Raw genomic sequence first — 23881 nt, forward strand, 5'->3', positions numbered from 1 at the left:
GAGAACTACATTTAACCTCTTTCATCCACAAACATAAAAATGTTCAAGAAGAACTCAAGAGTCATTTTTAATCTAAAAGATTAACTATGTGACAGTTAAGTATGTTTGGGATTAAACCATCAAAGGGCCTGCCTCTTTTGTGTATATTTGCCTGTTAGCAGTGGGCCCTTGGCACAAGGATTGTACGTAGGTTGCAGCCACAGACCGACACTTGCACTGCATACACCCTTCTCTGCAATGTTCATTAGACAGAAATATTGTCAAAGGTAAGTGTTTACCAGCACCTTTAGTCTACTTAAAACCATTTTAGCCTGAGGCTGATTTTGTGAAGAAGGCTTGGGGGAAGGGAAGAAGAGAGACACAGCATTTCATTTTTTCATGGAAACAAATGTATTCAGCCAGTATCCTGATGTGAGGTAATTTTTAGCTCTAAATTTGCGTTTTAAGTGAAATTATAATTATTTTTATTTTGAAGCTAAATGTGTGATTTACACTGTAAGTGAAGCAGATAGGACAAAAACTAGGACTTTAAGGGTTACTTGAACAAAGACTATAATAGATTATTTTGGGTAGAGTTAATTTTTATACATATTTATACATTTATACTTCTGTGAATTTCCCCTGACCTGCTCAGGAGTCATGGGTTACTCTTTTGATTATGGATTTCCTTTATGTAAATATTATTTCAAATATAAATATATTTTCAAGTTGCATATATTTTATTTAAGGAATGGGAAACTGAGCTTCGTCACATTACTTCCTTTCAACATGCCAAGGCTTTCTCTAATCTTCAACTCAAGATAAATATCACAGAATAAAGTAAATTGTTGAATATATAATTAATATCACTTTAAGAAAATACACTTACCTTCTCATTTCTAACTCTACTTCTGCTTAATGTATAAAGATTAAATGCACATTACTATGAGCAGTGATAACATCTAGATTTTAATCTAAAAATTGACTTTTTTCTATATATGTTAATAAATGATCTGTTACCTCAAATTATTCCTAAATAAGTGCCATTTTTTGGTAGCATTTAATCTACTACATAAACATTTTGTCTTAAATTTTTAATTCCAGAAGTTTCAATATATGGAAAGTCATGTCAGATTAACTGAGAACATAAAAGACCCACTAACACACACAGAAGACAACTGCAGTAAAAACTGAAGAAGACAAAAAAGTAGTTCTCACTTTCTTCTCAATTAAAACTCTGCAATTATTCTTTGAGATTATAGATCTCTATTGGGATTCTGGTTACACAGAACTTTTTGGTTCATTTCACAGGAATAATATTCATCTTAATTAGCAAAAACAATTGATGGACTTTTCTTTTTCTTACAATAGGGAGTTCACTTGGTGTACTGATTACGAGTAGTAGATTATCCTGATAAATGAAAAGTTCTTGTCTTTCTGAATAGAAGCTGAATATGTTAGCTGTCTTCAGCCTTGTAGCTTCTTTGTTAGACATCACCTTGTTGAGACAGAATGGCTTACTTGGTAAGTGGTTGACCCGATTTTTTTGTCTGGCACCCTAACATTGCTGGGCATTATGCCAAGATGGATTCTGTAGCTATTTATGACTACATTCAAGGTTCAACTATGCAAATCACTACTATTAGCCAAAAAAGCAGAGCAGATTTGTTTTTTAAACATTTCCATAGCTCACAAGGTCAAAGCATTTGTTTTCACAATTTTAAAATACAGTTTTGTAAGTAATGATCAGCAGTGTTTAAAGAGATTGTCACCTTTAATATTTTATTTAGATTGATTTAGACAGGACATAAACATTTTTCCTCGTGTGCTACAAAATACTTGTATGGAGCACAAGAAGAAGAGACATGAGCTGAAGTGAAAAAAATGTTTATCTCTGACCAGCTTAGCCACACCATACAGAATTACAATAAAGTAAAAGGAAGATGAGCTGTGACAAAACGTCTTTGGAGAGTGCAGCCTTCCTCTGAGGCCACCCTGATGCAGCTGCCTCAGGGAATGGCACAGAAGGGCCAGGACCAAGAGCCTTCCCAGCCCACAGTGTGGGACATTCACGTTGTCTGCCCCTCCTTGCTGGGACTGAAATCAGGCCTGAACCCCACACAAGTCCCAAGGCAGGATGTATTCACAATTATTTTTGCCTGACATTTGTCAGACCTGGATTCCTCCAGCGTCTCTCTGGTGGGTTGTACAGGGCCCACTGGCCCCATAGGTCTGTTCTTGCATCACACACTGCAAAGGTTGTGGTGGGTGCTGGACTTCTGCTTGGAGATGTCTGGGGGGTTTGGTGTCCTCCTCCCATTCCCATGGCATTCAGCCCCCACTGAGACTGAAAAGTAAAAGTTGTGCAATTTCAAAAGAAGTTCTTTGGGATATGTTTGCCATTTTTCCTGTGTGCACTCTAGTGTCCATCCTGATTGGAATCCTTTGGTAGTCATTGCTATCATCCTGCAGAGTAGCTGTTGTTTTGTCTCCGTTCTACAAAGTTATAATGAAAACATATTTACAAAACTAGCAATGGTATATGTTATGTAGTAAGAACTGTGTCTACAGAAAATTGAAATGTGATTTAAACCTATATAAAAATGATTACTCATAAGCAGAAATTGAAAAGAGGTTATGTGCACAAGTTGTTACAAGATGGATTTTAAAAATACATATATCTCTACCATATCCTGATTTCCTGACAAACCTAACAAACGTATTAATAAACCTTACACATGTATCAACAAATTTATCTATTAAAAATACTCAATTCCAAAATAATAATTCCGTTCATCCAACACCTAAAGATTTTTCAACAATATAATACAAACAGGCAATAGGTAATGAATGATATAGAATATAGAGGCATGGGCATAATGATAATATAGACTCTATATAGTAGTCAATATGGTAATTTGAGACATTTCCTCTTAAAGAAAAGGGAAGCAGATTTAAAAGCAAGCAGAGTCTGTTTTCTAATAGGGGTTTGCGTACATTGGCTTAGGTCCTCAGACAGAATCTGAGGTGGAAGCACATGTGCCTTCATCAGCCAAGCATCCTTCACATAACACCAAGGGTGGATAAAGGCTGCCTAATTTATTGACTGTAATATAAAATAATTAACAGGGCTGAGCCACAGGTTCAGAGAACTTCTTTGACTAAAATAAAGGGTTAACATAAGAAACCTAAAACAGTTAATTGCTTTAACAGTTTTCCTTATCAGTCAGCAGTTTTCTTTATAGTTTTAAAACAAAAAGCATTTTTTAAATATTCTGTTGGGAAGGCCTTTGAGTGTGAGTTAACAGTGGCTGAGCATAGTATTCATTTGTGCGATGCTTTTTATTCATCACCTGAGTTCTGTGGGTTGTGGTGAAATAATGGTTTCCAGCAGAAGGGAAAGAATTATGGGAGAAATGTGAATGAGTGCAGAATAAGGCCAATTAAGATAAAGTAATTGGTCAAAGTCTGATTTCTTTGTTTTAGTTACCATCCACTCAAGAGCAGGGCTCATTGATCTTAGTGGGGTTACTTCCCTTACAAACTGCAGGACTGAGAGTGTAGAGCTTCCCTGAATCATCTGTAACAGTATAACCCCATAATTCTAACAAGGTGTGAAAGAGGCTTCCAACAAAGTAGGGAAGGTATTTTAAAGTGGGACAAAAAAATGTAGGTTGAATTTGGAATATGGAGATTTTTCCATCAAATTCATAGGATTTGTACAAAGAAGTAGAATTTGATCCTTATTAATACAATACAAAGCCTTAGAATTTATTCATTGTTAAACTTCTGTGCTTTAGCCAATTCTTTTAAAGAGTCCCTTCTCCAACGAGTCACAGAGCCCTGTGTTAAGGTAAACATTAGCAACTCTGTCCACAGTTAAATCTAAATAATACTTAAGAAACTAAATCCAAGATATTAGTGATAAAAATACTTAGCATGTATTTGTTTCCTGGGAGCCTACATGGAAATTGAATTCCACTGAGCTGCACTTACACAGAACAGAATTCAATTAAAAAAAAATCCACCTGAATTCCATGCTGTGAAAAGCCCTTGCAAATATATTTTAGGGACTTCGGGTGTGGAGCCTGGACACAGTTTTATTTTATTTTTTAATGGAATCGGTCTTAACGTCTAAGGTTATTCTTTACTTGCCTCTGCTGAACAGTTTTCACATATAAGCCAATGGAGGACAACTCGTTATTAAAGAAGTCAGCAGGTGTCCTGTGCTCTGAAACATATTAAATAAAGAACTCAACGGGATCATGTTGACTGTGAGCTCCGCAAAGAAATTAAATAATGAAAACAGCAGCTCTTCAGCAAAGACAGGTTTTCATAAGAAAAAAGTCTTGTCACAAGGTGGAAAGTTCTCCTACATGCTTTTACTGGAATTTCTATTCTGTCATTTTCTGAAAATGGGCAGTCTATAGATTTGAGACATTAAAACTTTCTGACTGGAATCTTATCCAACAGAGAGTGATCGGAGTGGCAGGAACTGAATAGTCCAAATCCGCTCTTCTCTTCACACTGGCATTGTTCAACAAAAGAGCCATTGCAAAATGGCCTTCTTATCATTCTCAAGTTTGTTGAAGTGTCTTACCCATGTCAATATTAATATGAAGCACTCCTGCAAAATAAAAAAAAAAAAAACAACGTAGGAAAGGTATTTTTAATGTATTTTATATCCAGTATATTTTTAGTTAATGTATGAAGACTTCTAGCCACAAAAACATTTAAAATACAGTCCTTTTTTTATCTTTGGATAAGATACCTTTGAACCTTATTAGGAGGGTTAAGAACTAATATAAACACAGTTTTGAACTTCCCACTCTGAGTTGTTGAATAATTGCACCAGACGAATGTTTTTAGAGTGGGCTTTAATATAAGGAATCACAAAATTTATTGGGTGTTAATTTATTAAAAGTTTTGTCATGCAATAATTGTTTGAAGAAAATTGACAATTAAAAAACCTAACTAAGTTTCTTTTTGAAGAAAAATTAAACTTGATTTAATTCTCTTTGGAAAAATAAAAGTTGACTTCAATAGAAGTAGGTCTGGGCAACTAAGAGTTGATTGGAAAATAAATTATCCTAAGTGCATCCAGACTCACCAAGCATCTTTAAGAAACAGTGCTCATAATGAACCAAGTCTTCTGACAGCTTAATATGACTTTAAAATAACTAATATGAAAAAATATTGCGAAACCTTTGTTGACCAGGTGTTTTCCCTTTTTATCAATACAATATATTCCTATAATGGGCATCCCATGCTCTGTCATTAAAATGTGAGTTTTCCTTTCAGGTGCTTTGTCTCAGACATATGGAATTCTCATCTGCAGTTTTTTACCTCCAGCCTCCCAAGTTAATCACACAGGGCTTCTTGAAGAGCAGTTTGCTGCAAACACAATTCTACAATCTGGGCCTCAGTGAATTAGTATGAATTTATCAGAACAATTAAAAACTTCTCCAAAACTCCCCACTAATTTTAATACAAGATGACACATTCCCTATATTTGTGATTTCTAAGTTACTGTTGTTTTAGGGAATAAGTATTTGTAGGACTGGGGAGATGGTCTTGGTTCAGCAGAAGTTTGCTGACCTAGACCTGTGTGTTTGCAGAAGAGGAGCCTCAGCTTATGTGAAGTTATGGGTGAAAAATACAAAGTTCTGATGGTCTGATGCCATTCATTCCTACCAATAATTTATTCCATATCCATACCCATTTTTTCAAGAAGGAAACAAGTAATTCTCAGATACTAATTCTTCCCTAGACAACCTAAAGCTGAATTAATTACAGTGTTTGCCAATCTCTTGTTGTCAGCCTGATGCCTTGTGTGTGGGTAATTGTGTGTTTAACAGAAAAATTTCCCAGAAAGTTCAGATGAAAGCCTAAAATTTGTCCAGTTATATGCACTTCAGCCTCAAAATGACGAAAGATCTTTTCCCTACCATTTTCTTCATTCCAGCTTCCATTCCCAGATCCCCCAGGAAAAAATTCCACAGCGATCCTTATCCTTGGTTAAATGAGATATGTGCACATGAGTCTGCTTGCTGAGTCAGCAGCCCGGGGCCCAGTGCAGGAGCCCTGTAAGGGGTAAGGGGTAGCTGGAGCTACCAGGGGGCATTGCTGGACCCAAAGCTGAGCTTGGAGCAGCACCCAGGCTGAGCACTGGGCTTGCAGCTCTGTCTGTACGAGTGCCTGACACTGCAATCCCACGTGTAACAAAGGGAGGAGTGTGGGATTTTACCCGTGGAGATCTCTTGAGTGAAGCACAGATGCAAATCTCTTAAGTGCTGGAAGAGTGAGTGACCAAATTGAATTCATTCAATCGCTTTCAAGACATGTCATCCTTGTATAGCATTTTGATCCCGTGCTTGAGTAAATGTATGATTAAATTTTTATTAAAAGGTAATGCTCCTGTTTTAATGATGGTTAATTATATATAATTAAAATGAAAGGATTAATAATATTAAACATTTCATCAGAGGTAAAGATAAATATAAATACATATATTGTAGTATGATTTAATATGAGTATATAATATTGAGACTATATTATCTTCAATGCATTATGTAAAATAGCATGAATAAAATAATACAATGAAATAATATTATACTCCAGGTACTATGTAAAATAAATGTCTGGTTCATTACTTCTACATTCGTAAAATCTATTTGATTTTTGGGGTGCAATATACAAAGAATAGTTGTAGTTGTTTTAAAAATTCTTATAAAAGGTTGTTATTAAATGGATGCATACACTTCCTTGTTATGTCACCTTTCCCTGTGAAAAGTTAATTACAGTGCTAAACGACCTACGTTTTTGACCAGAGTCATAGATTACAATTTGGAAATACCTAATTTCCAGCTAACATTGAATCCATATATCTTTATAGGCCTAGCTTCTGATTTTCTGAATATTTGAAACAGACCTTAAATATTCATACACAGTGTATTCTTCCTACCTTGCTTGTATCTGATTGAGTCTCATTTTGGCTTTTAAAAAAAAAATCAGTGTTTAGTGTCACAACAACACAACTTGATCTCTACCCATAGAAACACCTTGTTTTAAACAATAATATTCATTCTAGTTGTGATTTCTGCCATTAGATACAGTGAATCTTTATCTCCAGATGTAAAATGCTATGAATACACATAAATTCTGTCCTGTAAAATGCTGTGCCTTAACATAGTACAATAAGCTGAGAAATGTGTTAGCTTTTGAAATAGTTCCTTTAAAGTGCATAGTTTTAAATCACAGAGATGTTTTGGATTCTGCAAACTACAAGGAACTAGTATTTTTCTAACAAGATCTTAAAGCCCTCAAGAATTTTAAGGATTTTTTTTTATGAACCTCAGTATGCATTTTTTAGCTAGATTTTGGCATTGTTTCAGTGTAACTCCAGTACAACTCAATCAGTTTATTTTATAATTAAAAGCAAGAAAATAGTAACAAAAATACGTAATATATGGTACTCGTGTTTATAATAGAAACATCCATAAAGAAAGAAACATGTTCTAACTCTTCTCATTACCCCAAAGGGAATTGCATCTTTAATCACACAAAGCACAACGGCTTTCTAATTTTGTTTAAAGTGTTTCAGTACTTACAAAAACCAGATCAGGTTATTGTAAATCTAGAGCAAATTAGAATCATTGGCCTCTGCTCAGCTGTATTCAAGAATACTATGTAAATCATAAATTTAATGGCATACTGAGACACACATCTGTTTCTATTTTGTAGAAGTTAATAATCTAACTTCAGAGTATTTAAACATTACTTTCATTAACTGGAAAATTGTGAAAAATAGACTGCTGTAAGTCATGTGTTGCAGCATTATGCTCAGGGAAATATAAAAACTGCAAGTCTATACAGTAAAGCCTAAGTTTCTAAGAGATGTGCCATTGTCTGTTTCGTGACCTTGCAGCTCCTCTATTTACCAGGGGAAACTTACACAAACAGAGCTGCCTTGCTAAGTACAATCTGCACCTGCACGTAGGAGATTCCAGTTTGTATTTTTAGATAGCAAATGCCTTTCACAACAAGGAAAAGATGGTGCCTGAATTCCCTAAACTTACATAGATAATGACCTAATGGCTTTTCCTATAGTTAGCATTCTAAATCCAGGTAAATAATCTGCAGATCAATATACATATTGCAACTGATTTTAAAGATATTTTTGACATTAGAACTGATAAAAATTCTGTACTGCATAAATCAATTCCCAGAACTTAATTACTTTTATAAAACTTACTTTTCGTCTAGTGTGTACTCTGTTGTATAAGTTGCTTCATAATAAAATTCTTAGTGAAAAGTTTATTAATTTATTATCTTAAGCTGTATCACAAATGAGGCATCATGCACAATTTACGTAATTTGAAAAGAAGCAATTGTGTGTGATATGTTGGAGAAATACATCAGTATTTTCAACATTTTTTTTGTTATAAAGACAATAGTTTTTACATATAAAATTATATCACAAATGTAATTTCTAACAGATTTTTTTTCTCTTCAAATAATCTCTTTATTAAAAGACACCCAATCTTTGGGAAGTCAGATGCCATTTATATGCTGTTTTGCTTGTGCTAAAATTACCCGCAGTAGTAGATGCTTTACATTAAAGCTTAGGGTGCATAAAGCTGAATGGGATTTATGTAAATAACTGTATGAATATGTATCCCACCTTTTAGCAGTGCTAATTTCAATGAACTGTATTTGAGGGAATTATATTAATATATACAACTGATAGGAAATTTGCACATTAATTTTACTGTCAACAAAAATTCCGATGAAAGCAAATTAAACTGACATAGCCATATAGAGAAACAACAGGAAGAGAAAACCGAAAAACTAAACTGGGAACTTACGTGGTGCAATGCAAATTTGTGGTTTATTCTTCAGTAATATTCAGTGCTTGCATATGCAGAAAATTCTGCCATTTCTGTGTAAATGCATATGGGGTTATCAGTTCGCTTTCCAAATGTTACATAAAAGTTTAACTGTCTTGTTTTAATGATATATTAAATGTAGCACTATGATTTACCAGATATAATGCAAAAAGATCATATTTTGGTGCTGAGTAGTCAACAAACAGCAGACAGTGCTCACAGTGAGGTGAAGAATAGCATCTTAATTAATTACTGAATACATTTTATTATTCATAATTAGCAGTAGTACTAAGCAGTCAATCGATGTTCCTCAAAACAGGAGCATGGTGCTAATGTCATTCTTTGACTGCAGTGTTTTTAGGAAGGCGTAGCCATACCTTCAATCAGATTCAAGTCTATTTGTCAAAAACATTGAGGTCTGTCAAAAGTAAATGATCATTTAATTAAAGAAAAAAAAGGTGGAATATCTTTGATCCCTATACTTAGTGATATTAATTCGCCATGCTGCAGGTGTTTGTAATATATAACAAATCATTACCGAAGCAGAGGCTTTTATAGGCGGTTTCAGTGAAGGAAAATGACTGTTCTTTACAGCTGCCAGAGTTACACCTGGCAATGTAACACAAGCACAACAAAATGTGAACTAGAAGATGTAAGCCTGGAAACAAATCTGGGTCTCCCTCTCCATTCTCTGCTCGTGTCAGCTGAGATGGATTGCAAAGCAGTGCCGCTGTGCAAAGTTGATGGGGAGGGAGACTGAATTTGCTGCTGTGTCTAGGCTCTCTGACCAGTGATCCATGATGCATCTCTGGTATCTGCTCCAGAGGGAGCCAATCACATAACTTTCACCATTTCAATGGCAATCAGTAACAAGAGGAAAAAAATATAATCTTAGAAAAAATATAAGCTTCCAAGTCCTCGTGTTAAATCACATAGCAAAATCAAAGCAAGTATAACCAATCAACTGAGGTTAAAGCACTTCCAGACTGGCATGAGGAACTGATGGGTAGAAGCAGATAACTGTATGTAAAGCACAACTAACACTGCCTTGATTAAAGCTACCAATTGAAAATTCCAAATTAAAAATTAAACATTTGGTCTAACAGAATACAAATTGAGACACAGGGAAAACAGCAAGAGGGAACTGAAATATGCAAGTTTGGAAGCAAATATGGCTCTCATGCCCCATCTTTTGGTAAGGGAAACTTGAAAGTTGCAATCACGAGGTGAGGAAGTCCCAGTGGGAGGTTCTTTTCTGTTCATGATTGATTGTGAGCACCCTGTCCTTTCCTGTTCATAACCTATTACCGTATCTCTCAACTTGATTATTATGACTGTGGACCAGGTTTTCATGTAGGCAATGTATAGAATTTCTGCAACTTGACTCCTAAAGAGAAACATGGAAAGAATTTAAGCCATTAAGTTTAAAGACTATTCTGCTTAAATGCTGCCTACCTGGGGAAGATGTCTCTGTTCAACAGGCACTTCCATGTTTTTTATATCAAATTTTCCTGCAGCTGTAATACTCATCATGCCAAATACTGCTTCAGTCAAGATAAACCAGACTAAGGAGCTCTGCACCTATATTATTGCTAAGGTGCTGTGTATAACAAAGCTGAGCAGTTAAAGGTGACAGTCAGACTCTAAGAGCATCTGACACCCATGAATGCAGTTAGTCTGCCACTAAACCCAGCAGCAGTCATCCCTTTCTTTTAAAGGTGTAGCTTTATTCTGCAACTAGCAGTTAGAGACTTGTCCAGTGTATGAAACAGGATCAATTCTCTCCTCTGCTTGAAGGGTTTCAAATGCACGTTTCTCACCAGCTAAACAATTTTCTAACCCACAACCTGATTGGAGATGGAAATATTCCCCACTTCTCCTGTTGAAGTCTTGCACCAGGCAGAAAATTATTCATGATTCACTGGGCTAGAAAGTGAGAACACCAGAGGGAACATGACTCTGTAGCTTAATGATTTGGGCAATCAACCTATATGGGGAGACCTCACTTCTGGTCAGTGGTCCAAGAATTTGGTGCATTTTTTCCCATAACTTGTCAAGAATGTAAATTTAACCTTAACCCCAATGTAGGCATCTAAATCTTCATGGGTTTGTAAAGCTGTGCACATCTCAAATGTTGGTCTGTTCCATCAAGAATTGGATTTTTAACAGTGCCGATAAAGTGAGGTGTTTGGGTAAGAAGAGAAAAGCCTTCATGGATTCATATTTGCAAATGCATTGATTTGCCTTTGAATTCTTTGTTTATCTTTTTTTGCATTACCTTTCATTTTGTGATACACAAGCAACAGAAGAGTGGCCAGGAACCTAGGTAATATGATACTTAAAAGCACTATGTAATAAATATGACTTCTAGATTGGCGTCCAGACGCAATTTGACAAAGCAAATTATTGCCATTTTTTTCTGTTGAGCAGGAGGGTTGCAAGAGGTATGAAGGGATGGTGAGAATATGCTGAGACCACCACACATGCCAGCCTGAGTCATGGGGTACTTCTCTCACTGCAAATTACAAAGACTGAGCAGTCATAGCAAATTGTATAATGTAGTTGTGTAAGGGGGGGGAGGAGAAGGAGCTCCCTGCTTGTCAGGCAAAATTGCATTTATTTTTAATAGAAAAATCTATATAATTTCTTAGTATTCTCTTGGCTTCTCTCCTTAAAAAACTAAAACAAAACCATTTTTTTTGCTGCCCAAATGCCAAACACGTGCCTATGTAGATATAGCAGTTGGAGAAAAGGGAACCTAGAATGTGCAAACCTATTTGGAGAATTGGGATCTCATGACATATCTTTCCCCAAAAGCTCAGCACTGCAGTTCCTTTCCTGGTATGATCATTTAAGCTTCAGAGCTGAGCTTTTCATATGAAAACAGGGAATTGTACTCATTTCTTTTTAAATGTGTCCTGCTACATTACTCTTAACAGCTCAGTCTTGAAAAACTCTTTGGCCTTTGTAAATGCCTGCAGCATTAAACTGTAAACTTTTCTCCACCAACATACCTGAATTCCAAAGGAATGTATTTCTTCAGTAACACTGAGCTCCACTGCTCCCCTAAATTTACCTCAGAGAGTGGAAAGGCAACTGCAGAATACACCATAAAAACCTGCATCTAAATTCACTGGCAAAAATCATATTGATCTCTTCTAATTTATTAATGTGAGACAACAATTCTGTTTCAGAATACGATTTAATATGGCATACACATGCTTTTGTTTCATAGTTGTATTTTCTCTGAACAAGGTTGTTTCTAATATTATTTAATTAAACAAAATTAAATTAATTTCTAAGAAACAAGGAAAAACAGCTTTGTTGAATAAAATGATCTTCATTTTCTTGAAGCTATTTAAATTAAAAACATGCGTCTCTACAGTTGGAAAAAACCATCCATGGTTAAAATGTTTGAAGCCCATCAATCTCTTTAACCACACAGCTAATGTGTTCCTTCTGTTTTCTTTGAATGAAATCACCATGAGTGGTTAGATGTTGATTTAACATAAAGCAAGTGGAAATGGGTGTTTCCTTAGTCATGTGTTGAATTTATTTTTAAAAACAATTAGCAAGTGTTATGAGTAAGTCAATGATTTTGTCATTTCTTAAATAATGATATAGATTATGAGTCATTAAAATTGATTACTGAAGTAAACTATGCAAAATGCAAATTCATATTACATTTATTTGTTAGGAACAGCTGCAGAATTCTCTTATTTTATTGATGGGTTTCATTTTTTTCCCCCAAGTGACACTAAAATCAATTATTTAGTTTAAAAGACCGGTAATTGTCAAGATATATTTCCAGACTTTTAAGGCAATACATTGGATATCTCCTATTTTAGGTTGTGTCATTCACAGCTTATTTATATAAATTTGCCTGCAAAATTAATTGGGGATTTTCCTAAACAAAACAAGCAAAATTTTTTCTTTTCTGTTTATGCTGAAATGGTAAAATCATTTAATGATTTGTTACTTTTCCATGGGAAAAAACCCGAAGTCTTTACATCATAGCAATTAAATTGTGTCATGATATCAGTGCACCAATTTTAGCTGATAATAATACATACATATATTTACTACCTCTTCTGTCAGTCTTTGCCAACATTACATCTAATTACAGGTTCATTGATACGTTATTCACAGGAGTACAGACAGATAAGAGGAAATGTCAGTCGCTAGTATTTAAAGTTCAGTCATAAAACTCCAGTAATAAAAAAATAGGCTGCATAAAATCTGTGTAAACCATTACTCATGGGGGAGCTGGCACTTATGGCAATATGAAATATTATTTATCAAGGTATTGAAAACATTTTAAATTAACCTTTTTAAGAATAAGCAGATATAAAATGCAATTCTATGACCAAAAAAAAAAAAAAAAAAAAAAAAAAGTTAGAGCAGCCTATAAAATCATATTAAAGGCATCATAATTTGGCCAATTTTTGCCACAAGTTAAATTGTCTTTCTGAGATGCATCTCTTCCAAGTACACAGCCGACAGTTCAATCTTTTCCAGTTGTTACTGTCCTACACGTAGTCCCTGGAAATGCTAATTCATACACGATTGTTGTGATTATTTAAAAATTACTATGGATGTGCTTTTGGTTTTTCAAGGACACCATCTAGTAGATTAATGAAAGTAACAGTACACACAGAATGTACACCTTAACATTAAATATTACAAATTTAATTTATTTTTATTTAATTTATTTTTATAAGAATATAACATAAGAAAACTTTCTTGTGTTTTCAAGCTAGATACTTTGCACTGTTGCAGCAAAGCAAGATTTAAAGGAAAATCTACTTGTCTGTACTTTGTGGAGTCTGTATGGAATAAGATTCATATTTTGTAGGACTGTGTCGAAAAGCAAGTAGTAGGAAGTCATAATGGTGGAAAGGAACTTGATTTGTTATAATTCCTTCTTACATATTAATATTCAAATCTGGCAATAAATGTGTCTGAGTGAAAACTAAAGGATCAGATAAAAGTATGCCATGGGTACATGTGTGTACAATTTTTCTTTTAAAGAAACATATGTTGATTCATGTGAAGTAAAATTAATCATTTGAATAATAGTATTATACTTGCCAAAACAATATACACCTCTGCCAGGTATTCTTATATCTTAATGCAGTTTTAATGAGAATTAATGAAAATGTGTTTTTGAAACAAATGCTGAAAGGTGTCTGCAGTTTTAGCAATTGTTTAAAACTCAGTTTTACAGCTTGCCATTGTAAAAGAGTTGTAAAACTCCATCTCTGCATGTAGAAAGAAATATGATTCCAGAAGTTTTTGATGAAAAGAGGGAAAATGAACTTCAGTCCTACATTTAAATCCACATAGGTGAATTCACTTTGACTTCTGCAAATATTAGCACAAAGCCTAGTTCTGCAGTTCTTTTCAATCTTTTTGTGGGCAGAAAAAAATTAGAGAACCCAACAGACTTTTTTTGTTGCAAACAGAAGAACTTCTCTCTCTCATGTCCTCTCAAAGGAAAACCATCAACCCCAGATAAATCTTGTATTATCGACAGTTTTCTGGATAAATCCTGTTCTCATCAACTAAGCAAAAGTCTGTTAGCTCAGGGCTATCACTGCTTATCTGCAATTACGTTTATTTAAGAGAGGGAAAGAGAGAAAGAAAGAGAGAGAGAAAGAGAGAGAGAGAAAGAGAGAGAGAAAGAGAGAAAGAGAGAAAGAGAGAAAGAGAGAAAGAGAGAAAGAGAGAAAGAGAGAAAGAGAGAAAGAGAGAAAGAGAGAAAGAGAGAAAGAGAGAAAGGAAGAAAGAAAGGAAGAAAGAAAGAAAGAAAGAAAGAAAGAAAGAAAGAAAGAAAGAAAGAAAGAAAGAAAGAAAGAAAGAAAGAGAAAGAAAGAAAGAAAGAAAGAAAGAAAGAAAGAAAGAAAGAAAGAAAGAAAGAGAAAGAAAGAAAGAAAGAGAGAGAAAGAAAGAAAAAGAAAGACAGGCTTGGTAATGATACAATTTAAAACTTTGGTAAAGTCATAGCAAGTCAATATGTATATCTTTATATTTCTGTCACCCCCTTCTTGAGCATGTTTCTATAATAGATGCATCCAATACTTTCAATGAAAATCAGCTTCTAATAAAATACATTAAAATGCCTGTATATTTAATTCCATTAGAAATGCATAAGAGGCTATTTAGGGTTTATACAGGTATTTATAAGGATAGCAAAAAGGGCAATTGGCTCTAATAGGAATACACGAAGAACTTAAGGGACTCTGCTCTTTTGCTATACATTGCTGTCACAGAAACCCATACACATAGTAGGTACAAAACTATTACATAGACAGATGATCTGTCCTTCCATTCTATTTGAGGCATTTTGTAGATTTAACCCAGCTGAAATCAGCCTCAGGAAGGTGCACTGCTCACTAGGACAGAGCTCTCCTTTGGTCCTAAAAGCTTGAGATGGTTCTTCCACTCCGCAGTCCCCTGAATGAGGAAGGTCAGCGTGGCTATGGCATATCCATGTTTCAGTGACTTCTAGATATTCACCCCCAAGATTGTTGTTATCATTGTTGAAACTTTAATGTTTTTTAAGAGCCCTGGACCAGCTCTATGGTTCTCACTACTCCATATTGCAAGGTTTTCAAGATGCAGCCTCCTTTTAATATGTCATGTTTTTCTTAATGCATGCTACAATTTCTAAACACCAATCGCACAGGTACGCAGAGACATCAAAAGGATTAAGTAAAAAAATAAATTATTACCATTAACAAAGGTAATGATCCTGATTCTCCGGTGTAGTGTGGGTATTGTACTCTGGATTGTCAGTGTGCTTTGGACCTAAATGGGTTGATCAAACCCCAAGTGGTCCAGCCTAGTACATGCGATTTCGTGAGAAGAGGCAGTTGAGAGGATTTCATTTCAGTGCTGCAGCGAGGGAGGGGATGACTAAAACCCCCAAACAAAGGGAGGGGGCAGTTATCAGGTCAAGTCTGAGCTGCTTTGACCGCGGCTGTCGCTCCCTCTGGTCACCGCAGCCCCGGCGGGCGCGGAGCGTGGGACGCGCGCATGGCCCTCGCCCCCCGCTGGCACCGGCCCTCGCTAATGCCCAGCTGCTTCTCCCTGACCTTGAGAGCTGGGAATTGCCCATGTTGCACATCCTGAAAAGTCGGAGCGGATCCCGAGTCTTTTGCACCCATACAGACGAGAAACCCAAACCCTACAATCCCAGAGCTGGTTTCCAAGAGCAGATTTTTGGGAGAATGCAACAACGCTACTAGACTGCGTTTTGTATCCGAGCACAGCAGTGAGTCAACTGAGTATCCTTTAAATCGTTTCCAAGTGCTGTTTACCCTGCCCTGACATGTTTTCCCTAACGCATCGCTGTGCCTCGGCGCGCCGTCCCTGCCGGGCAGAAGCCGGGCCATGTCAGCCCGAGGGAGCGAAGGAAAGGACCAACGGAGCCGTGAAGGCGCTGGGGTGCCGGGACGCCCCGTCTTCCCGCTCTGCCTGCCCTCCCTCGCTGCTCGCCCAGCCGGTGAACGATTTTTGGGTGATGCCAGGGAAGGGGAGGCGAGGGACAGGCGCTGCGCTGCGGAGAGCCGGCCCGGCGCGGCGAGCCCAGCCGGCCGGGCAGCTCGGCTCGGGGCCCCGCACCAGGCGGGGTGCGCGGCATCGCTGCGCGGCCGGGTACGGGCACGAAGGTGCGGCGGGGACGCCTCCGGCCGGCCGGCCTGCGCGCCTGCAGCCGCCGGGGAGGCAGAGGGAGGGGGCGGCGGCAGGCTCCAGGCCCCAGGCCCGGCCAGCGCCGGGGCCCGAGGCGCCGGGCAGGGGCGCCCAGCGGCTCCGCGGCGGCGGGCGAGCGGCTCCGCGGCCGTGCGCGCCCCTCGGCATCCGCAGCAGCGGCGCGGGCAGCGCCAGCGCGCAGCCGGTCTGTGCGGCCTCTGGTGCCGAGCGGCCGCTATTTAGCCTTCAGCACCCCTCCTCCCCCCCACACACAAATGAATGAAGGGCGGGGAGGGGGGGCTGAAAAAAGACAGGAAGGGAGAGATTTTTGTCCTTCGCCGATGCTGCTCTACGTGATAATATGTTTATATGATTAGCTGAGCCCAGGGGTGGGAGCGCAGGGAGAAGGGGTGGAGATTGGAGGGGGAGGAGGCTGGAGGTGACTCCAGTTCAGAGCCGGCGGAGAGTCCGTGTCAGGACTTGGCGCTCCCCAGCCGCAGACGGAGCGGTGCACGAGCACGGAGAGGCTGCCATACATTCATTGGGATTTTTTTTTTTTTTTTTTTTGGTGTGTATGTATTGCGTTTTTCCCATTACCGCGCGCGTTACTCGCTCAGCGCCCGGCGCCCGATCTCCAGTCGTTGGCGGGGCAGCAGCACAGGGAGGAAGAGGAGAAAATCCGCGGAGGGGCCGGCCCCGCACTCCGCCAGAGGCCAGAATGTCATCCCGGGAGATGTGAATCCGGTCGGTGCAAGCGACAGAGACACGGAGGAGGGGGTCCATTGTAGCATTCGAGTTGTTCCCCGCTGCCCCAGCTGCTGGCATCGCCTCCTGATCGCTTCACAGAAGGGACTCCCGAGGCTGGGCACACACGCTGCACTGCGTCCGTCCTCCTCTCCATTTCGGCTTTTTTTTTTTTTTTTTTTTTAATTGAATTTATTTCTTGTGTGCGTGCGTGCGGGAGCCTGGCTGCATCGCCCGTTTTCTGCGGAGCGGAGTGTGGGGAACTGCAGGAAAATGTTGACTTAGACCCAGAAGACCCTCCCGGCCGGCTGCGTGGAGAAGAAGCCGCCCCTGCTCTGCGCTGCCCCAGCCTTCCGAGCCGCAGCGCCGGCTGCCGCCCGCTCCCGCCCCAGCCCGCCGCCCGCCCGCCGCTCCCGCGCCGCCGCCGGGGCCCGGGACTAACTCCGCCGCGATCTCCCGCAGCCCCGCGCTCGGCGGGCTGACCCGGACCGCGGCTCCCGCCGGGCACACAGACCCCGGCCCGCCTTCGGCTCCCGCACAGAGGTAAGCGGAGCCCCGCGCCGCAGCCTCGCCGCGCGTTCCTGCCGGCGCCTGCTCCCTGACTTCTGGATGTTCCCCTGCCGAGCCGCCGGCAGCGATGCACTTACTTTAGGGTCTGCCTCGCCTGCCGCTGCCGCGGGGCCGGTGCCGGCCGAGCGATGTGCCCCTCGGTGAGCCCGCGGCTCCGGGCTCTGCAGCGCGGCTCCGCCGCTGCTGCGCTCGGCCGCGCTCCGCCCGCGCGGAACGGCCGCGCTCCGCCGCCACCCCCGCGCCCTGCGCAGGGACCTGCGGCACCGCCCGCCGCCGCTGCCGCCCCGCCGCGGGCCGGGGGCCGCCCGCCCGCCAGGCCCGGGGCTCCGCCGCGCGCCCCGCGCAGCGCGCAAAGTTCCATCCCCTCGCTAAATAATTACCTGTTGCGGGTTTATTTGTGTAACTCTGCCGAGCGCCCGGCTCCCAGCCCGTGCGAGGTGGGGGGTAGTTGTGGGAAGAGGAATAAATTACCCTTTGTCTGCTGTGGGGTGAGAACAACTTTTTTTTTTTTTACTTTTTTTTTTTTTCTTTTTTTTTTTTTCTTTTTATTTCTATTTATTTTCACATGTAGAAATCTGGGGCCATCTGGAGACAGAAAACAGTGTGTCATGAGGCACCGTTGCTGTGTCTGGCTCTAAAAATAACATCTTGTTGTTAGTCTGCGCCGGCCCTGCTGGGATTTGAGCGCGGTTTGTCAGAAAGTAAAGAGCTCTGCTGGTGCTCAGGTGTGTTTTCTTTGCCCAGAAATGCCCCTGTGCGCGACGGAAGGAATCCTGCGGAACAAATGTTCTGCTGTTTGGCTTCCTCAGACGCCCCGGCTCCCTCCTTTTGTTGCTTGCTACGAAAAGAGGTGCCATTTCGCATCATTCTGCAGAAATTGTTTGAATTAATGCAAGTGTGAATTCTTACCGTTTGAAGGCGGGTATTAGCATATCAAAGGTTTCTTAGCTCCGGCTCAATTGAGAAAACTTCAGCTTGTCTTCCATTTGCTTCCAAGAAGAGGCCCAAAGGGCAGTGGGAATTGTAAAGGGGTAAAATGGGGAGGTGGATTTGGGTTATGTTTCTGAACTTTCGCTGTTTTGTAATTATGCGAGTGAAAAACAAGGTCTCTCCGCTGCAGAGCCCTTGCGAGCTCTCGGACAATTACACTCTATTGATTAATGGTTTGTTCCGAGCAAAAAAAGTGACCTTTTATGACAGGCACTGTGGCGTGGTTTGTGATTCCACCTCTCTGGGAGGGGGATTTAGTGAGCCCTTTCTCCCGCGCTCATGCTCTGGGTATGGCCTACACGTTACTGCGTGGAGGGATGAATGGGGAAGACCTTCTAATTACTTCGGAAAACAAATGAAATCTTGTAATAAAAGACCTCTCGGCTCCAGGCCTTTGAAACAAATATGCTCCCTTCCTTAATGGGTGGGTAGGCTGGAATAATAGATATTTTTATGGAGAGTTTTAAAAGAAGTTTTGATCACCACCAGCCATATGCTTCCATTTCCTTTTCATTCTAGAAAAAGTGAAAATGAGTAATTCTTGTAATCTCATTTAATCAGTGATACTGTGTTTACTAAGATAACCTAATTTGTGGTTAGTATTATGCTATAATAAATAATTTGAAACCAGCTATGGCAGGAGTGCTGTTTTGGTGGCTGTATGGAACATTTATCGCATTGCAAGTTGTTTTACGAGATTACATGTTCATAGTTTTTTATTATTTTGTTACTATTTTCTTGAGTTTGAAAGGGGATGTGGCCTGGCCTACCTTTTTATTACCTTTGCAAATCAATATTCATAATCCAGCAACTCAAAAGCCAAGCAAAATCCAGTTATCCATCAATAAGTTGGGACCTTTTCCAGGGACCAGATGTTTTTTGGGAACTGTATTCTGGTTTATATCTGGCAAAAAAAAAATAACGTCCTAAATTTTCCTTGTCTATTGCTTCTTTCCAGATCTTTTACCTGAATGATGCAGATACTAAAACATGTGTTTTGTGTTTTTAAAAAGTTGGTTAAAGTCATTAATGTGTAGCATTTGGTCTGTTGTTTGGGCGGGGGGGTCGTTTGTTTGTTGTTTTAATTTTTTTTCTTCTAGTTCACCATTTGGGGAGTGTTTATTTTACTGCCATGAAAGTGATGTGCCTTTAGAGTAGGATATTCAATTTCAGGCTTCAATTTCTTTTCACGTAATGAAGGAACTGGGTGTATATGGTATGTCTTGGTGAAAAACACTGCAGTTGATCAAGTAATTTATATAGATTTCTGTTATTCTTAGATGGATGTGGCTATTTGGGCATTTTGTAAATAGATGTATTTAGTGGTCCTAACATTACATAATTACTTTCACGTAATTTCCAACAGTTTATTTACCTAATGTCTTCAGCTGTCTGAAGTAGTACCTTTTGGTGGTGTAAAAGGAACATATTGATGTAATTGCCATTATCACACTTAAGTTGCTGTTAACTAGTCTGCTTTGAATGCAGAGGGCTATAAAGAAAGCGCATTATCCTTTCAGCTATTAGGGATAATCTAAAAATTGTCTTGAAAATGTTGCACTTTGGTTTATGTGACCGGCAACCCCAAATTCGACAAATCTCTAAAGGTAAAAAAAAAAAAAAAAAAAAGTAGTACAAAGAAGATTTTCAACATTCAGATGACAAAATTGGACCACTTAGAGAAAAATTAATGTGCTGCAGCAGCACTTCAGCTGCCATTTTCAATCACTGTGGGTTACTATGTGTTGGCAACAGTAACAAAGCGTAGACATTGAGATAGCTCAGGGAGCTGGTACTTGGGGGAATCAGGATGTTGAATCATGTGGGGTAGAACAAACCAATTACTTCAGGTTTTGACTTGAGAATTTCCAGTAAACATTTTTTTTTCTGGCTTTTGGCTCCCCTGCTCATTAATAGACCAACATCAAAGCAGGCAACTAAACTTCCAAATGTTATAAAAACTAATGTAAAGATACAGATCTCACATGTAGTCTTGCAAGTCTTAATTTAAAACAAGCAGTTGGAGTTTTTATTGCTGCAATTTTCACAATCAGCAGAGACATTAACACCAGGCTTCTGGGTGTTTCCCTTCTTAAAATGAGCAAGAGGAAAGCTTTTAAAAAACCAAAGTGTGCTTAGTTAGTTCTTATTTGATCACTTCAGAAGCTTTCTCAATGTTTTATTTATCTCTTACCACTTTTAATGCGTAAAGTCAGGAAACGGGGTTACTCAGGAATCCTAGTCTCTTTAAATTATTAAAATTTAAATAAGCAAGGTAGTATAGTCTTAGGAGTTTGTAGTCTTTATGGTTAATAGTATGTAATAATATAATTGGTTTTATTCTGGAAATGTTATGTGTAGACATGACATTTTGATTAATAGATTTTTTAAAAAATAAGAATAGTTGTGATGGATAAAATTTGCTGCAGTTTTGAATTACTGCTTTTTTAAAAAAGTCCATAATTTTCATTTAAGGGTTTTGGAGAGACAAGTCTCTAGCTAGGCAAAATATTTACCGAAGTTTTATTTGAAATACGTTTCTAGATAGTGTGTCATAAATTAATGTAAATCCTGATAACCATACAGTAGAAATAATTGTTTTACATCTAGAGAGCACATAAACACAATTATAAGTTTTTACTGAGATTTGGACTAAAAGTTTATGTATTTCCAAGCCCTTGCCCGTCATCTGTCCACCCAAAATGTTGACATACCTGCAAAGAAATACTGTTACCTTGTAGTATGGCTCCTGGTGGGGATTGTGCAATGTATTAATGACAAACAACCTACCAGTAACACCTGATATCAAAAAATGCTCTGTGATTCCACTGCATTTCCACTGAGAAATATCTGTGGATGACTGATTATACAGGAACTGGAAGTAACAAATGGTGGTTTTTAGCTAGTCAGCTGCAAGTGAAGAAGTTAAACTACATAATGGAAGTCATATCCATGCCCAGGTAGACAAGCAGTCACTTATGAACCAAGATGGTTCAGAGCACAAGCTAGTGAAATTTGCAGTCAGTCATGTTACTTGGAGATGTCATGTTAAACAGACTCTTTGAAAGCATTTTTTAAGATTGATGTTTATGATGTACAAAAGTGATTTGAAATTGCAAGAAATTCACCTCCTTAAGTATTTATGTGCAGCTTTTAAACTTAAAAGCTGTCTGTTACTTTTAAAGACATCCCCTGTTTGAAACAGGTAAATTTAAACCATTGTGATCATAATTGGATGTCAAGAAAACTGGAAAAACAACAAACTATTTTAAGGCCATTCTCAATACTCTTAATAATTTAGTTTCATATTTAAATAGTTTTCGAAGATAGCTGCATTTTGTTTCCAACAGTTTTTAAAATAAAAGTAGCCGGTGGCTCTGGAATATTGGTAACTTGTGATTCAATTTGAATATATACCTGGTATAGAAAATACTTCTAGTCTGTCTTTAGCAAATGTGATTCCTTTTACCATTCTTCATTTAAAAGGTAGAAGATGATGGGCTTAAAGCCTTCCTCAGTAGATAATTTTCTAGGAGTTCATGTTTCTTTCAGCCTATAATATACGAGATGTGTTTCTACAGCATAGGCTGGGAAGATTGTGTCGCTTAATATCAGCAATTTAGTTATAGAAATACACTTGCTTAGTGAGTGCTATGATCTGACAGCATTCTCTAGATGCAAACTGATAGTTAACTAGAAATTGATTCCAAAAGGAGAAAGGAAAAAAGTCTTCAAATTCTGAATTGTAGCATCTCCAGGTTATGGATTGTTACATTAAATGGAGCATTTTATGGGCTTTAAAAGAATACGTAATATGCATATGTCACGAATTCTTTCTTTCTGATTTTCATGAGGTACTCTAATAATTCAACCATCTCTAGCTTGCCATTTACCCAAATTATTTAGAAACGTGGGATAGTAAAGAGCATTGCACCCTGACTGAAGCAAGCACAATGCTCAACACCTGCAGGTAGAGTGCAGTCTCTAGCAAAATGCTGTTGATTGTTACTCTGGCACAAAGCAAGCTTAAATACAGTTTGCTCAATTACAACAAAAATCTGTTTTTATGAGTAAGATACTCCATGTTTGGGGAATGTTTTGTGTGTTGTCTGCTAAGTAAAATCCCATCACACTTGTATATGTTCGTTCAATTATCAGAGCAGCTAAGAGGAGGAAAAAAATCAATTTACCCTGAAAAGCACCAGAAATAAGATTACCTTGGCTAGTAGGAACTTGCCAGCACTGTCTAAATTGCTTAATATTATCAAATGTTGCCATTTTTCATGTTCAGTAAGAAGGATATTGACTATTCTACATGTCCAGGTCTGCTATTTGTCTGTTTCTTTATAAGGTATAAGCATGTCTTATTTCTATTCCTACAATAGCAGTTACAGATAAATCGGAGGATCTAACAATAACTTTATAGAATAGATGGAATAATACCATTCACTGGAGAAATAGTATTTACTTGAGATAAGTGATAACAACTAGTTTTTTCACTTGTTGTTCTCATAACAGACAAATGTAAATACCTTAGCAGACATTTCAGAGTGAAAGGCGAGAGATAAAATGTAATTACTTTTCAGGGTGGCTCTGACCATGCCCATTTTCTTGTCTGTAATACAAAAAAAAAATCTTTGCTCATCACCTCAGAATATGAAGGCCATTGTTACTTCTCAATATAAAAATATTTTCTGATTTTTAATGTTGACCTCAGTATTAATCTTTAGCTCTTCTGTGTAAGCTGGAATCCTTACAGCCGTGAATTCTAGTTGCTGTTATCCAACGGAGCATTTAATAGAGCACCTAATGGACTCTGCTCCTGTATTTTTCTTGAATGCATAGCATCTTGCTTCATTCAGTCACCAAAACTAACTTTGCTACAAGGACAGGCAACACGACAAGTTAGAATCAATGGACCATTTGTAGGTCACAAAGTCAGTTTACTGGAATTTCAGAGGAAACTGGTTGAAAAGAGAGGACAAATGTCACTTTGAATAGAGATGTTTAAATCA

General features: G+C 38.7%; 1 protein-coding gene and 2 long non-coding RNA genes across 28 annotated transcripts in view; 1 reads left to right on the top strand and 2 right to left on the bottom strand.

Moving 5' to 3' along the window:
* The window catches only part of ADGRL2 (adhesion G protein-coupled receptor L2), a 384989-nt gene that overhangs the window by 211399 nt on the left and 149709 nt on the right, over positions 1-23881 (top strand). Inside the window, exon 1 of one of the 26 annotated variants that reach the window (XM_088169866.1) lies at positions 17752-17849. The exons of the other annotated variants lie outside the window; for them this stretch is intronic. The gene's annotated coding sequence lies outside the window, so the exon portion shown is untranslated. Of the gene's footprint in view, positions 1-17751; positions 17850-23881 lie in introns of those variants that run through there. 26 annotated transcript variants of the gene reach the window in all.
* On the bottom strand, positions 1735-14727 carry LOC148222818 (uncharacterized). The gene is made up of 2 exons (XR_015805391.1): positions 4135-14727; positions 1735-2475 (listed from the first exon to the last, which is right to left on the bottom strand). It is a non-coding gene; the product is annotated as an uncharacterized LOC148222818 (long non-coding RNA).
* Positions 17470-18042, bottom strand: LOC148222819 (uncharacterized). The gene is made up of 2 exons (XR_015805392.1): positions 17954-18042; positions 17470-17569 (listed from the first exon to the last, which is right to left on the bottom strand). It is a non-coding gene; the product is annotated as an uncharacterized LOC148222819 (long non-coding RNA).

This window comes from Sturnus vulgaris, chromosome 9 (genome assembly GCF_052056855.1).
Source record: "Sturnus vulgaris isolate bStuVul1 chromosome 9, bStuVul1.hap1, whole genome shotgun sequence".
In the NCBI taxonomy this organism is placed as follows: domain Eukaryota; kingdom Metazoa; phylum Chordata; class Aves; order Passeriformes; family Sturnidae; genus Sturnus; species Sturnus vulgaris.